At 45.7% G+C, this 16,066-nt stretch overlaps 1 protein-coding gene across 8 annotated transcripts in view; it reads left to right on the top strand.

The window, feature by feature from the left end:
- Positions 1-15,747: 15,747 nt before the first annotated feature.
- NRXN3 (neurexin 3) overlaps positions 15,748-16,066 on the top strand; it is a 464,077-nt gene continuing 463,758 nt past the window's right edge. For 4 of the 8 annotated variants that reach the window (XM_077463585.1, XM_077463586.1, XM_077463584.1 and 1 more), the window contains exon 1: positions 15,748-16,045. The gene's annotated coding sequence lies outside the window, so the exon portion shown is untranslated. The remainder of the gene's footprint in view (positions 16,046-16,066) is intronic. The other 4 variants (XM_077463582.1, XM_077463589.1, XM_077463588.1 and 1 more) reach the window with 1 other exon arrangement.

Here is a 16,066-nt window from a genome sequence, read left to right as displayed (position 1 = left end):
CTTACAGTCTGCCAGGGAAACTGAGACTGCAGGGTTTATAGTTTTACATCGGTAATGTTACATACAATAAATGTTATGAAGGTTGGGTATAGGAGATGATGGATTTTGGACCATTGAGAGTTGCTGCGTTGTATATCAGCCATTGGACCCGTCGGAGTGGATTCCAGACAGTATGTACTATCACTGCTTGTGTCAGTAATTTGGGGGTTAACGCACAGATCCTGAACGATTTACCAGAAATGTTTTAAATGTAAACGGGAATTTTTTGGCGAAGACATGGCCTTCTGCAGCTGCTTCCGAACAATAAATTCATACACTGATAATTTGAAGACATTTTCACTATACCCCCCCGTTTTCTCAGACATTCATATTCTCCTACATCTTATACAAAAAAAAATTGCCTGTTTTCCTTTAAGCCGCGCTCAGAGCCGCCCAGATGAGCTGCGGCGGCTCGTAGTAGTCATGCTTGACTTATTTTTAGAATTATTTTGGATCCTTCGCTTTTGTGCTAGCTGACAGCTGGGCTTCGGCAAATCTCACCGCAGGGGGACCTCTGCTGGCCACGTCTGGGTACTACACATGTCCTCCTCAAGGACACGAGCAGTCTGGACCTTTCCTTTTGCGAAGCCGGTGACATTGCCGCTGTCTTGGCTCCCACAGGTCGGCACGGTTCCAATCTGATTCCCTCCTCCAGGAATTGCTTCTTCCATTCACAGACGGCAGATCATTATTTTTCTGGCTGCGCTGTGTGATTTGCGGTTTTCACCACCGTGTCACCTGACCGTGTAGAAATGTCTCTTATGTGGCGTCAGCAGGAATGAGATGTAGATTGGGGAAATGTTTTGTTCTGCAATTTTTTTTTCTGGTTATCGGTTATCAACTGGGGGGGGGGGGGGGCGAGATTCCAGCTCTGAGCCCCTTAATCACATTTTTCACCTGTTTTTTTAGTTTTGCAGGTTTTGGTGGGTGCGTAAGCCGCGTTCCTTATTTAACGTTGCTGCCATTTGGTTTATTTTCTTCAGTAAAGTCTTATAAAGAAGAAAAAAATTGTCCTGGTCAATGTACAGTGAGGGTGGTGGGATCTTCATGTGTATTGCACCTCCAAAGGGTTAAAAAGGTCAAAGGGATTACCACCTCCACACTGTATAACACAATACACAATCTGTAGTGCAAAAAATAAAGAAAAAAGATCACTAAGCTAAGGGGGGGGGGGGGGGGGGTCAAAAATTAATGACATTGTACAGCCTGGCCACCTGCATCCTAACAGCCAATGACAGACAGGGGCACAGTGTCATTGGTCTCTAAGAAGCCGGTGGCTGGGCCACAGCATTATTGACTGCTGTACTGGCATCCGAAGAACCAAAGTGAGGCTGCAAAAATAGGGTGTCAGCTAGGAAGGGGGTGTTTATGGTGGTTGTAGCCTGGAAGGGTGGGGTGACAAAAACAGGTGCCCCCAGGCACTATAAGAACCAGTTTAGTTTGTTTGGCTTAGGCAACTGCACATATGGCGCTGCTGTCTGGGCCACATAGCGTCATTGGCTGCTTTACCAGATTCTTTGCACCCAAAGGGAGGGGGGGACGGCACTGGTAGTTGGGCCACAGAGTCATTGGTTGCTAGGATGCCAGCAGGGAGGCCACAGCGCCATTGTTTGCTGTGATGGCATCCTAGCAACCAAAAGGGAGGGGCTGGCAAAAATGGACCTGCACCATAGCTATTGACATTGCACGAGCTGCCTGCTCCCTAACAGCACAGACGCACAGCATCATTGGTTTATAGGATGCTTGTGGCCGGCCCACAGAATCATTGGTTGCTTTGCTGGCATCTTAGCAACCAAAGGGGTAAGCTGCAAAAATGTGGCATCCATAAAGGGGGTGTGTATGGTATGGTGACAGTCTAAAAGGGTAGGGTGGCAAAAATGGGTGCCCCAGGCACCCGCCTGCACCGTAACAATCAATGGCATTTGTTAAGCCTAACCATCTGCACATTGCTTGCACATTGTCATTGGTTGCTAGGGTGCTGGTGGCTGGGACACATTGTCATTGGTTGCTAGGGTGCTGGTGGCTGGGCCACAGTGTCATTGGTTGCTGTGTCCGCTTCTTGCACCCAAAGGCAAGAGGGGAATATACAAACGGGAAGGCAAAAATGGCCAATAATTAACCCATCCATTATGCTATACAAACTGACCAATGAATACATTGAATAAGCCTCAACACTTTAAAATAATATGGGCCCCTGGTTTCACTCAACCCAAACTGTTCCTGATTGGACTATCAGCAATGGGGGTTCTCTATACATCACTCCCTCTGTAATACCCCGCTATGTGTGCATCATTAGAAGTACTATACACCGTCCACGCTATATTCATCTTATATTCCACTCTTTGCTGTAAGATGACAATGCATCAATGAAGGATCATTAGAGGGAAATGTGTTGTCCTGTAATACATGTTTATTGTATACTTTATGCAAAATAAAAAAAATAAAAAATAAATCTTCTTGAAAAAATAAATATAACCCAAATCCCAAACCATCAGTCCATAGATGTCTATCCAGGGGGGCAGACATAGAGCTCCACTGTGACCTGGGTCACCGGTGATGAAAACAGTCAGCAGGAACGGGGTGGGGGGGAAGCAGTTTCAGCACCTCCAGCACTGAATGTAATGACAAGTGGTGCTGGGGTGTGCAGGAGGGTTCATTGATTCTGGTTGCTGGGAGATCTATTGTCACTGGGGTGGGATCTATTGTCTAAGGCGGGGTCTATTTTTGCTTGGGGTGGTCTTATGTTGCGAGGGATTTACTGTTGAGGGAGGGTTCTATTGCTGGCTGCTGGAGATCTTTTGTTGCTGGCAGGGTTTATTGTTCCTAGGGTGGATCTATTTTTGCTGATGGGGGGTATTTTGTTGCAGGGGTCCTATTGTTGCTGGGGAAGTTATTGTTCCTGGAGGGGTCTGTTGTTGCTTGGGGGAATCTATTATTGCTGGCTACTGGAGGGTGCTGGCTACTGGAGGGTTTAATAATGCAGGCCGCTGGGAGTTCTTTTGTTGCTAGCAGGGTCTATTGTTGCTGGGGGTATTTTGTTAAAGGGGCCCTATTGCTGCTAGGGGATCTATTGTTGCTGGAGGAGATCTATTGTTCCTGTCTACAGGAGGGTCTATTAAAGATGGCTGCTGTGGGAGATCTTTTATTGCTGGCAGGACTCTATTGTTCCTGAGGTAGCACTATTGTTGCTGGGGGAGGGGGGGGGGGGGGCTGTATTTTGTTGTAGGGGATATATTGTCACTGAAGGGTTCTATTGTTGCTGGAGGGTATCTTTTGTTGCTGGCTTCAGTAGGGCCAAATAATCCTGGCTGCTGGGAGACCTTACAGAGGCGCTCCAGGGTCCTTCAGACAAAAATTCAAAGACTGTTGCTTCTGACATTTAATATAAGGACACTTGCCTGTCCAGGGATCCTGAGATGTCTTCGCCCGAGCCACTTCTTCAATCAGTTTTGGGTTCAGGCGCCGACATCTGTAGTAAGGGAAAGAGGAAGTGAACAGCCTGATTCTTACTGCACATGCGAGAGCCGCGCTGCGCCTTATGAATGGTCCGTCGTCTTTCCCGGGACCTGTGATGTTTCCCGGAAGACTGCAGGGGAAGGAGGTGGAGCGAACTTCCAGCTCAGTTCACCGCAGGGATCCCAACCAGAAGTGGGTACCTGTCAATACCAGGTACCCGCTCCCCCTCACCCCCCAAAAAGTGACAAATTGGGAGGGGGGGGGGGGGTTTGGGAAGTTACAAACAAGTGGAGTGTCCCTTTTTAGGTGGAGCTCCACTTTAAGCTCCAGTCAGTGACTTTGCCTAGGCTGAGATGATGTCATCAGTCTACTGCAGGCAGGAGGAAGCATTTCCTCAGTCTCCCCACCCCCCTCCTCCAGTGATCAGGCTGCAACATTGTATCTTTGTAGCAAGGTGAGAGCTTGCAGCTGGGACTGATCTGTGTCAGACGCAAGCACCAGGATTAGATCTGAGTCAGCATCTTAGTCCAGGAAGTAGATGGTGATCCTCGATGATGTCTGAATAAAGATGGTGCCATCCTTCTGGAGAGAAAAGCAGATGAAGGCATTGTCTATCAGAGGTAGTAAACACCTGGGGGTGTAACTCTGACACGTCTCAGCATGTTGTACCAAAAACATCCGATGTCCTTTCCAGTTTACCCTCAGTGTGACCCCCCCCCCCCACCTTTGACCTGGACCTGACCCTCAATGATGACCCTTAGTTTGAACTCGAGGCAAACTTTAAACCTCAGGCACAATTTTAGCCATCATAGTGGTAAATGATCACAGCGATACTAAGGGTGAAAATAATATCACATTGAAGATGGCGTGTGATAAAAGTCTTGACACCCGCTGACAATGCGACAAACCTCTGTGCCAGAGTGAAATCACCCCGAGCAGCTCCTTTTTTTAAAAATTATTTTATTTTATTTTTTTGTAATATTTAAAGCTAAAGTTGATTCTGCTATATTTTTTTTTTCTCCATTGGTTGCTGATGTTCTATATTGTATATTATGATCACCTCCACTTTTTCTATTAATAAATATTATATGATGGAAGAGATCATTTTGGTGCTGCCGGTCCCGGTTCCTTGCTGTTTGTTGTACCGGTTATGATAGATGGATGTCGGAGACCGGCTCATCTATGTACCCAGGAGGACATTATTTATATGTTCCCTATTAACAGCCTTGGGTCCAAGAGGCCCCCCCGAGTCTCCCGACCTCCTTAAAACACAGCCGGTTCTTCTGGAGAGGGTTACCATGTGGCCTTCAAACCCACTTCTCATAACGTGCACTGATATCAGCCAATCAGATCCCATTCTTTACTGTTCACATTGCTGTAAGCTAAAACCTGGTTGACCACTGTGGGTTAAAGCTCCTCCCACCAGTTTATTTAATAAATAGTGTGGTTGGAGAACCGTGGCCTTGAATATGGGACCACCCGTGATTGGCGTCTCGGCTTTATCTCTGTATGCCCAGTGTGTGAAAGATCTCAGAATTTCCTTCTCCGTTCCTCGTGGCATTCCTTTACTTCCTCTCAGCTGAGACTTATTTCTGCCCTCAATTCCCTGGTGTGTTTTCGGCGTTGCACTCCGCCATGTTCGATTAGCCATTAACGCAGCACCAAGTCTTCATTGTGTAGTAAAGAGTCTTATAGATTGTCTCTGGATTCCGCTGGAGCTTTTTCCAGCCGCCAGATAATTGTCTCTCCCGGTATCTACTATTGTTGTTATTAAGTGCCTTCAAGTCAATGTCTGCTCCCGGTGACCACATTTATGGTGTTTCTCCAGGAGAATCTTGCTTTGTTTGGCCTTATATTCTCACAGCAGAATGTTCATTATTTTTGTGATTGTAACCGGTTGTCCTTTACTTTTTCTCTTCATCATCTCCAAACATAGTTTCCGTTTTATATGGAGTTGCTTCTTTTGTTATAGCTGAAGTAAGATATCTTCAGCCCTGTCTTCTGGGCTTCTGGTGAAAGGCTAAGTGGCCTAACTTCAAATAACGGAGCCCCAGAGCAAAATTCCTCATAGTTGGCACACTATTGGGGGGTAGGGATGAGCTTTGGTTCGGTCCAACCCCTAGAGGAAGCTGTCAATGCTGGCCCAATCGGCTGCAGTCAGGGCATTCCCCACCATGCAGGTGCACGTAAAAGGGCAGGGGTGTTTGTGACATCATTGACCTAATATGGCCAATAACAATGATTTAATATGGCCATGTGACCATTTAAGGGCAGAGATATTCATTATATCATTGCCCTTATACTAGGTCAGTGTTGTTGGCAATATTACATTAATGATGTCACGAGCATTCCCCGCCCCACCACATGTGTACACAAAGGCTTCGGCTACAGCTGATTGGACCTGCCCTGACAGCGTGGCCCTGGGTTCGGCCAGGTATGGGTTTAGAGACCAGAACCCAAGCGCATCCCTGCTAGGAACCTGAGCCAACCCCCCCCAGCCGCTTGCCGGTGTCTCTCGAGCTTACCGTTTCCGCTGGCTCGCATGAGAAACGATCCAACAGTGCAGCTCGCTGGTCAGAGGCGATCAAAGAGTAGATCAACCTCTATGGCCTTGAAGGACGTCATGATGTTACTTCTGGTCCAGGCCCAGGCTGGAAGTAAACATTTTTTTTCATAACATCCCATGGTTTTTTTTTTTTTTTTAATCTTTTGCTTTTAAAGGTAAAGAAGAGATTTGGGGTCTTTTCCACCCCACATCTCTTTATTAAGAGGACCCGTCATCCTTATTTCTATTAGGCCTCTTGCACGTGATACTCCTGCTTGAGCATTTCCTTTTTTTTTGGTATGTATTTGCATGTATTACGTGCGTTTTCGCGTATACGCGTTAGGGCGCACTCACGCAAAGCGCATTCTCGCGTTTCCATTCTGCGTAATATGCATGAGGCCTAAATTACTGACCAAAAAAAACACATTTTTTCTATTTGTTTTTACAGAAGAATGCATGGCGCTTGTTTACGCATCTGTGTGAATCAGCATATTACAATTAATGGGCTGTATTTTAGCGCAGTAAAACAAAAAAAAAAAGCTGTACTGATGTTTTTAAAAGAAATAAAAGCGATCAAAAAAAATTAAAGAGACAGTGTAAAAATCTAAATTTTTTTTTAAAGCGAACACATATGTAAAGTACATTGCTTAGTAAAAACAGTACACACATTAACATACGTTGGCCACACATTTAACCCTTTGATCATCCCTGATGTTAACGCCTTCCCTGCCAGACTCATTAGTATAGTGACAGTGCATATTATTTGAAGCTGATCACTGTATTCGTGTTACTGGTTCCCAAAGGTGTCAGTTAGTGTCACATTTGTCCACTGCAATATCACAGTCCCGCTACAGGTCACTGATCACTGCCATTACCGGTAAAAAAATAAATACAAAATCCAGAAAAATAGCCCATAGTTTGTAGACGCTATAACTTTTGTGCAAATCAATCATTATACACTCAAAAATATGTAGCAGAATACATATTGGCCTAAATTTATAAAGAAATTAGATTTTTTTTTTTGCATTTGTTTTATAACAGAGTGTAAAAATATATATATATATATATATATATTTTTTTTTTTTTCAAAATTGTCGCTCTTCTTTTTTTTGTTTATAGCAAAGAAAAAAAAAAACAGGTGATCAAATACCACCAAAAGAAAGTTATATTTGTGGGGAAAAAAGGACGTTAATTTTATTTGGGTACAGTTTTGCACGAACCATGCAATTGTCAGTTAAAGTAAAGCAGTGCGGTATCACAAAAAATGGCCTGGTCATGAAGGGGCGTAAAAATTCCGGAGTTGAAGTGGTTAACTGTGCATGAGGCTGCGTTCCCATCTGCGAATTTTACATGTGTTAACACGCCTCTTGTTAACACGTGAAAAATGCGCAGATTCAAACGCAGCCTTATGGTTTGTGTCGGTGATGGCGGTTGGGACTGACAGCACATATTTATGAAGATTGTGGAAATGTTTTATCTCCAGTTTCTGAACATTCAAAATATAATAGGTCAAGAAATGGAGCCATGAGACATCAGGAAAGACCAATTACATCCGCCTGGGAAGTTTCTTTCTCTGGCAGCGCTCCAGGTAGAAATAATGGGCGATGAGGGTGGAGCAAATATTTAGGACATTTTATGTTAAAAAAAAAAATGAATGTCTTTTATAAAATAGAGTATTAAAAAAAAAAAAAAATAATATTATACATTGTAAAAAATTTGGAAAACTTATAGCAAAGCTAACCTGTACATACAGGGGGCATCCTAGTACTGATTACTAAGTGGGAGGAGTCAGCCATTACACTAATCACATGACCAGTCTGTTTTTATAATGAGGAAGACTGCATCATCCAATCATGTGCAAGCGGTTTTTATGTATCTTGCTTATCATTGGGTATTCTTTACAAGCTTTACCTCATTTGCTAAGCTCTGGAGAAACTGCAGTTGTCTATTTGCCTTTAGTAAATCCCCCTATGAGTCTTCCCACAGACAAATTACATTTGCATATTACTTCTGACTCTGTGTAAGCTGCTTGTTGAAATGTTTTTTTCTCAAAAATGTAGAAATGCCCCAGCGTCAGTGGGAGGGATTGTTGGTGTCAGTGGGAAGAATTGTGCCCCACTGTTGGTTTTTAGTGCAGAAATGACTGCCCTGTTGTTACAGTGGGAAAGAATAGTACCCCCAAGGGCTGGATAAGGGTATGCAAAGGGCCTGCAGTTTGGAGACCACTGGCCTAGGCGGTTGGAGCGGCAGTGAGAACAGGTACCTGTCAAAATGTGATACTCGCTCATCCGTGTCTTTATGGACCTTGCTTTGTGCACTGGTCTAAATCATTTGGTGGAGAGGGGATTATTGTGTGGGGGTTGTTTTTCAGGGGTTGGATTTGCCCCTTGGTTCCAGTGAAGGGAACTCTTAAGGCGTCAGCACACCAAGACATTTTGGACAATTTCATGCTCTCAATTTTGTGGAAATGGCCCCTTCCCGTTACAACATGACTGAGCACCAGTACACAAAACAAGGTCCATAAAGACATGGATGAGCGAGTTTAGAGTGTAGGAACTTGACTGGCCTCAATGCAATAGAACACCTTTGGGATGAATTAGAGTGGAGACTGCGAGCCAGGCCTTCTCATCCACCATCAGTGCCTGACTTCACAAATGCGCTTCTGGAAAAATGGTTAAACATTCCCATAGACCAGTGATGGTGAACCTTGGCACCCCAGATGTTTTGGAACTACATTTCCCATGATGCTCATCCACTCTGCAGTGTAGTTGAGCATCATGGGAAATGTAGTTCCAAAACATCTGGGGTGCCAAGGTTCACCATCACTGCCATAGACGCACTCCTAAACCTTGCGGACGGCCTTCCCAGAAGAGTTGAAGCTGTTATAGCTGTAAAGGGTGGGCCAACTCAATATTGAACCATACGGATTAAGACTGGGATGACATTAAAGTTCATGCGTGTAAAGAAAGGAGTCCCAATACTTTTGGTAATATAGTTTGTGTGAAGTGGGTCTATAACATCCCGTAGAACGATTGACCCGTCGAACAGCGAGGAGTGACCTTTACGGGCCAAGGGGCTCGTATTTATTGAAGTTGGTGGCGATTGTCCTCCATAAATATTTATGGTCTCTGTACAGCCAGCTCACGCTGGTATTACTGGTGTAATATTATGCGGAGGGGAAGGGCGGCGTGGCGTTTCATGTCCCCGTTCAGTCTATTTATTTCCACTGTGCCTGAGGGGAGACTCGATAGCGCTGTACCCCCACCTTCTCCTCGTCCGGCTCCCACAGGGCCGGTTGGCTGCATGTTTCTGCACGGAGAGGCCAATTGTATAAAGTGTCAGATTTCCTGAGAGCGCTCCCCCGGGACACTCGATGTAATCTCACACTTTAACTGGCGTAGACTCGGCCGCGGCTCTTGGGATCGTGTCGGCTCGCTGTCTACAACGCAGGTTACACGATCGGAGAGATGTCAGATGTACCTTCATAGATCGCTTGCTTGGAAGGCGCCGCAGTACTTTGGCTGTTTAAGGAATTCTTAAAGGAGGGACGAATGTAGAGGCAGCCATTGCCGATCTCTGTTGGGTGTTCTTGGCCCGTGCGCTAGTAGATTTTCAAATGAATGTTTGTACGAAAGTTTTGCGTGAACGTTGATATGAAAATTCTCGACGACTCAACGAATGTCATTCAAAATTCCATCAAAATGTCGTTTGCGTTTTTAACATTCGATTTTGGAATAAATAGGCTTTTCATTGCATTCGTTCAAGTAAAAATTTCTATCTTGCACCTTCGAATCTTCTCGTTATGGTCCTGGACAAACCTCGAATTGACCCCACTAATAATTAGAAGATCGAATGTTCTTATTACGAAACATTTCAAATGAAACTCTACTAGTCCAGCTTTCATGCTGATCCCCTGGCTTCAATACAGAGCATGCAGATGAGGACTTCTGGCTTTTCTCTGACTTTTTTCTAACAGTACATTTTTTATTTTATTTTATTTTTTGTTCGGGAAAATTCATTTCCAAATTGAATGTTAAAAGCCAAAGAAATTTCAAAAAACGTTCGCACTATGAAGTTATCAAATGTACTGAGAATTTTCATACGGATGTTCATATGAATGTTCTTTCAAAGATTTACAGTACTACTGTATGACCAGCTATAGGCAAGATAAAAGATGGTAAAATGTTTGCTTGAGCTACAAAAAAAAACAGCCAGTCAACTGGCATTTTCAGGAAGATGTCACCACTGGAAAACACTGTAATAGATAACTGTCTTGTTATAAATTTGTAATATGTGTTCAGTCACTGCAATTCCACTCTTTGAATGTCTGCCATGTCTGAGCTTGAGCTGTGTGCTGCCCATACAGTCACATGGCTCCCTCCCATACAGGTACATGGCTCCCCCCCATGAGTGCTGCCCATACAAGAACATGGCTCCCCCCCATGAGTGCTGCCCATACAGGTACATGGCTCCCCCCCATGAGTGCTGCCCATACAGGTACATGGCTCCCCCCTATGAGTGCTGCCCATACAGGTACAGGGCTCCCTCCCATGTGTGCTGCCCATACAGGTAAATGGCTCCCTTACATGTGTGCTGCCCATACAGGTACATGGCTCCCTCCCATGTGTGCTGCCCATACAGGTACATGGCTCCCTCCCATGTGTGCTGCCCATACAGATACATGGCTCCCTCCCATGTGTGCTTCCCATACAGGTACATGGCTCCCTCCCATGTGTGCTGCCCATACAGTCACATGGCTCCCTCCCATGTGTGCTGCCCATAAGGTCACATGGCTTCCTCCCATGTGTGCTGCCCATACGGTCACATGGCTTCCTCCCATGTGTGCTGCCCATACAGGTACATGGCTCCCTCCCATGTGTGCTGCCCATACGGTCACATGGCTCCCTCCCATGAGTGCTGCCCATACAGTCACATGACTCCCTCTCTAGTTGCTGTCAGTGCTGTCACATGACTCCCTCTCTGTCTGCTGTCAGTACATGGCTCCCTCTCTGCTGTCAGTACCGTCACATGGCTCTCTGCTCTGTGTGCTGTCGGTACTTTCACATGGCTCTCTCCTCTGTGTGCTGTCAGTACATGGCTCCCTTTCTGCTGTCAGTACGGTCACATGGCTCTCTCCTCTGTGTGCTGTCAGTACGGTCACATGGCTCCCTCTCTGTGTGCTGTCAGTACGGTCACATGGCTCCCTCTCTGTGTGCTGTCAGTACATGGCTCCCTTTCTGCTGTCAGTACGGTCACATGGCTCTCTCCTCTGTGTGCTGTCAGTACGGTCACATGGCTCTCTTCTCTGTGTGCTGTCAGTACAGTCACATAGCTCTCTCCTCTGTGTGCCGTCAGTACGGTCACATGGCTCCCTCTCTGTGTGCCATCAGTACGGTCACATGGCTCCCTCTCTGTGTGCCGTCAGTACGGTCACATGGCTCCCTCTCTGTGTGCCGTCAGTACGGTCACATGGCTCCCTCTCTGTGTGCCGTCAGTACGGTCACATGGCTCCCTCTCTGTGTGCCGTCAGTACGGTCACATGGCTCCCTCTCTGTGTGCCGTCAGTACGGTCACATGGCTCCCTCTCTGTGTGGCGTCAGTACGTTCACATGGCTCCCTCTCTGTGTGGCGTCAGTACGTTCACATGGCTCCCTCTCTGTGTGGCGTCAGTACGCTCACATGGCTCCCTCTCTGTGTGGCGTCAGTACGCTCACATGGCTCCCTCTCTGTGTGGCGTCAGTACGCTCACATGGCTCCCTCTCTGTGTGGCGTCAGTACGCTCACATGGCTCCCTCTCTGTGTGGCGTCAGTACGCTCACATGGCTCCCTCTCTGTGTGGCGTCAGTACGCTCACATGGCTCCCTCTCTGTGTGGCGTCAGTACGCTCACATGGCTCCCTCTCTGTGTGGCGTCAGTACGGTCACATCGCTCCCTCTCTGTGTGCTGTCAGAGAAATACATAAGAGGGAGCCATGTGACCGTACTGACAGTACACAGAGGAGGGAGCCATGTGACTGTACTAATTCCCTATGAACAATGTTTATAAACACTGTGTCAATCTGTTTCTGTACTTATGCACCTGACTGTAATTTTTACAGCCCAGAATTGCTGGCAGTTGTCAGTGTAAGTGGTAACAAGATACACGCTGTGTACTTTTTATGACCCCCTTTTTTTTAGGTGTATGTAGCACGCTCAGTGTTCACAATTAGTTAAGTTATAAAATTCATTTGGGCCCCTTTTATTCCCCCCACCCAGCTGCTGCATGTCCCACAGCTCCAGTATTGGGGACCGGTTATTCTTAATCCAGAGGCGGGTGATTCTTGTTTGCTGATTTCTAAATTGGGCTGACTGCCTCCTGCAATCTTACAAAATGTTACAAAACATTCGATGGACGAATGTCACACACATTCACGCTGGCTGGACTGCGTTTCCCCATATTTTCTCTAGAAAATTTATTCCTATGGTCGGCAGCTCTATCTAGTGGCCAAAATGCGTTATAATTTTCTGAAATACCTCAATGACAAAATATACCTAATTTTGGCCACTAGATGGGGCTGACGATCTAAGGAAATAATTTATTACAGAAAGTACGGGGAAACTCAGTCCAGCCTGCATGAATGTGTGTGACATTCATCCATCGGATGTTTTATAAACGAAACCCTTATTTTTGATCCCTGCTTTAAAGGAATACGCCTATATTAGACGCAATGGAAGAATTCAGTGCAATGTAGAGATCAATTTTGCTACTTAAAGCAGACCGTTGGTAATTTTTTTAAACTTTCCATCTATTCAATTTTCTGTCCTTGCTGTTTTAATAGATAGTAAAACTTTTTTTTTCTGCCAGTAAATACAATTATACAGCCCACTTCCTGTTTCTTGTCTGTCATTAGCCTAGGCTTATGACATCATGCACAGCTCTCTCTCGTGAGAGTTTTCCAGGAAGGGATGGGGGTGGAGTCATAAGAGGGCCAATTAGGGCTGCAGAGCTGGAGGTGTGCCTCTGTGTAAATCCAGGAAGTGAACAGGCAGCAGCTTCAGCTGCCCACAGTTATAATGGATGCAGCCAGACTCAGTGGAGGGCGATTTCTGCAGCATATTTAAATCATATTTATATCACAGTATATATAAAATAATATGTAAAATGGTTGGAGGGAAGCTTCAGAATGGCAAATTACAAATTACAAATTATGTGAGCAGACTGCAGTTCCTCTTTAAGTGCATGCTGGCTTTGCTGAGTAATCAGCAGTAGAAATTTAGTTCATGGACACCTTTGTTGCTATCTTCTCTTTGTCTGGACCCTGCAGACGGTGAGTCAGAATGGTGACATTCCAGGTAAGTTTAGAATGACTTTTGACAGACATAGTAGACAGGTGACGTTGTGTCGTTTCTTGGTGACAGGGTATGAAGATGTTGTTGCAGCAACCAGTCAAATGTCAGTTTACATTTTGCAGCATTCACCAAACAAGTGTGATAGCAAAGGGCAGCATCAGCGGTGTTTGCTCAGCCCCCAGCAGACTGGACCCCAGACTGTCACATTTCTCATATTGTCAGATTGTCTTCTCTGTTCCAGTCGCCTTCTGCCATCCCTGTGCTTCTCGTGGTGGTTGCAATGTCTCAGATCCTCAGGATGGATCTAGTAACAACTGTCTGCTGTCCTGAATGCTTTCCTGTCCTGGGAGGGGCGCTATAGGAGGCTGTGTACCTGTATAACACATGGCACGAGGTGTGAAATGCCTCCCACCACGGGGGTGATAATACCGCCAAGTGATATTCTCTACCAGGTTGCTGACTTCACTGTGCATCTCAGGTACACAATAAAGGGAACGGGTATTTCAGTATTTGGTTGGGCACTGGAATGAAGAATGTGAAGGGAGACCCCCTTATTGGCTTTATAATTGTTGTGGTGTGGCACCCCCTGCATTCTTTTAACTCATGAAGACTGTAGCAGTGTGATAACTGTGCCAATGTTGCCATGCCATAGCTGCCCATTTGCCATAGCCATTTTTAATTCAATAAGGGAGTCTCACTTCTCTTGCCCCATTTTCTGTATGGCAAAATAAAGATGGCAGTCCCTTCCATTGGTCCCGGCAGGTGAACCCCCCCCCATTGTGAGACATAAGAAGCTATTGGTTGGTTAAACCTGGGTGGTGAAATATCAGTTTGATGAAAGACGGAGCACTTAATATAAAACAACAGTGTATATTCAGAGCTATAAACAAAACTTGGTGAAAAAAAACATAAGATAAATAAATAAAATAAATAGAAAATCACTCGCCTTATGAAAGGCTAAATATGATTGCTGCCAACACCTATTCGCGTATATTCACATGTGACTCTCATACAAAGTTCAATATAACAAAACCAGTGTAGCACAACCAATATATGCCATAACTGATTCAATAAAATATAAAGTCCCAATTTTTTTGTAAAATTTCCAACTCGGTGTGACTCAAAGTGAATGTTTGAAATAATAGTTCATAAAATTCAGTGACCACCTCTGGCTGAAATGTCTGCTCACCTCCAAACTATAACTCCATAACAGAGTCCCAATCGCCTGTAGGTATGTCTCCCGGGATATCACGAGGGTACAGACGTGCCTGGACAATACTGACCTCCTCTTGGGATCTCAGTCATGTAAAAAATAATAAGGGGAAACCATAGAGTTCTCTTCTTGAAAATCTATTGTAAAACTATGAACAGGGCTTAAAAATACTCACATATGTGTAAAACATGCAAATCATCATCAGCTCTCAATGCTGACACACAAGGGAAAATAACGTCCTGAACTGGCCCATCCCACTTGTATGCATTACGCTTTCTGTTGAGCTTGCTCAGCAAGTCCCTTAGCTGTATTTGTTGTAAATGAGCTGCTTTAGACCATGCAGAGCCTTCAGCTGTCCTGTAGAAGTGAATGAACTGCTTCAAACCCTGCAGAGCCCTTAGCTGTCCTGTAGAGGTAAATGAACTGCTTGAAACCCTGCAGAGCCCTTAGCTGTCCTGTAGAGGTAAATGAACTGCTTGAAACCCTGCAGAGCCCTTAGCTGTCCTGTAGAGGTAAATGAACTGCTTCAAACCCTGCAGAGCCCTTAGCTGTCCTGTAGAGGTAAATGAACTGCTTCAAACCCTGCAGAGCCCTTAGCTGTCCTGTAGAGGTAAATGAACTGCTTCAAACCCTGCAGAGCCCTTAGCTGTCCTGTAGAGGTAAATGAACTGCTTCAAACCCTGCAGAGCCCTTAGCTGTCCTGTAGAAGTAAATGAACTGCTTCAAACCCCTCAGAGCCCTTAGCTGTCCTGTAGAAGTGAATGAACTGCATCAGACCCTGCAGAGCCCTTAGCTGTCCTGTAGAAGTAAATGAACTGCTTCAAACCCCTCAGAGCCCTTAGCTGTCCTGTAGAAGTGAATGAACTGCATCAGACCTTGCTGAGCCCTCAACTTTGCTGTAAAAGTGAATGAGCTGCATCAGACCTTGCAGAGCCCTTTGCTGTCCTGTAGAAGTAAATGAACTGCTTCAAACCCTGCAGATCCCTTAGCTGTCCTGTAGATGCGAATGAACTGCACCAGGCCATGCATAGCCCTTAGCTGACCTGTAGAAGTCAATGAGCTGAATCGTCATCTTCTTCTTGGTCAGATGACTGAGCGGATCCAGATTTCTGTTGCAGTATTTCCCCCCCATAAACGTTTTGTATTTCTGTTTCTCCCGCAGCCCGAGAAGAGAACGTGGCCACCTTCCGCGGCTCGGAGTACCTGTGCTACGACCTGTCGCAGAACCCTATCCAGAGCAGCAGCGACGAGATCACCCTGTCCTTCAAAACCCGCCAGAGGAACGGGCTCATCCTGCACACGGGCAAGTCAGCCGACTACGTCAACCTAGCGCTGAAGGGCGGAGCCGTGTCCCTGGTCATCAACCTGGGCTCCGGCGCTTTCGAGGCCATCGTGGAGCCGGCCAACGACAAGTTCAATGACAATGAGTGGCATGAGGTCAAGGTGACTCGGAACCTACGCCAGGTAAGGGGGATCTCGCCCCTC

Source organism: Lithobates pipiens, unplaced genomic scaffold, assembly GCF_037356315.1.
Source record: "Lithobates pipiens isolate NorthernLeopardFrog02 unplaced genomic scaffold, aLitPip1_a1.2 Scaffold_30, whole genome shotgun sequence".
NCBI classification, from domain to species: Eukaryota; Metazoa; Chordata; class Amphibia; order Anura; family Ranidae; genus Lithobates; species Lithobates pipiens.
Note: the sequence above shows the minus strand (reverse complement) of the source record. Positions and strands in the feature narration are given on the sequence as shown.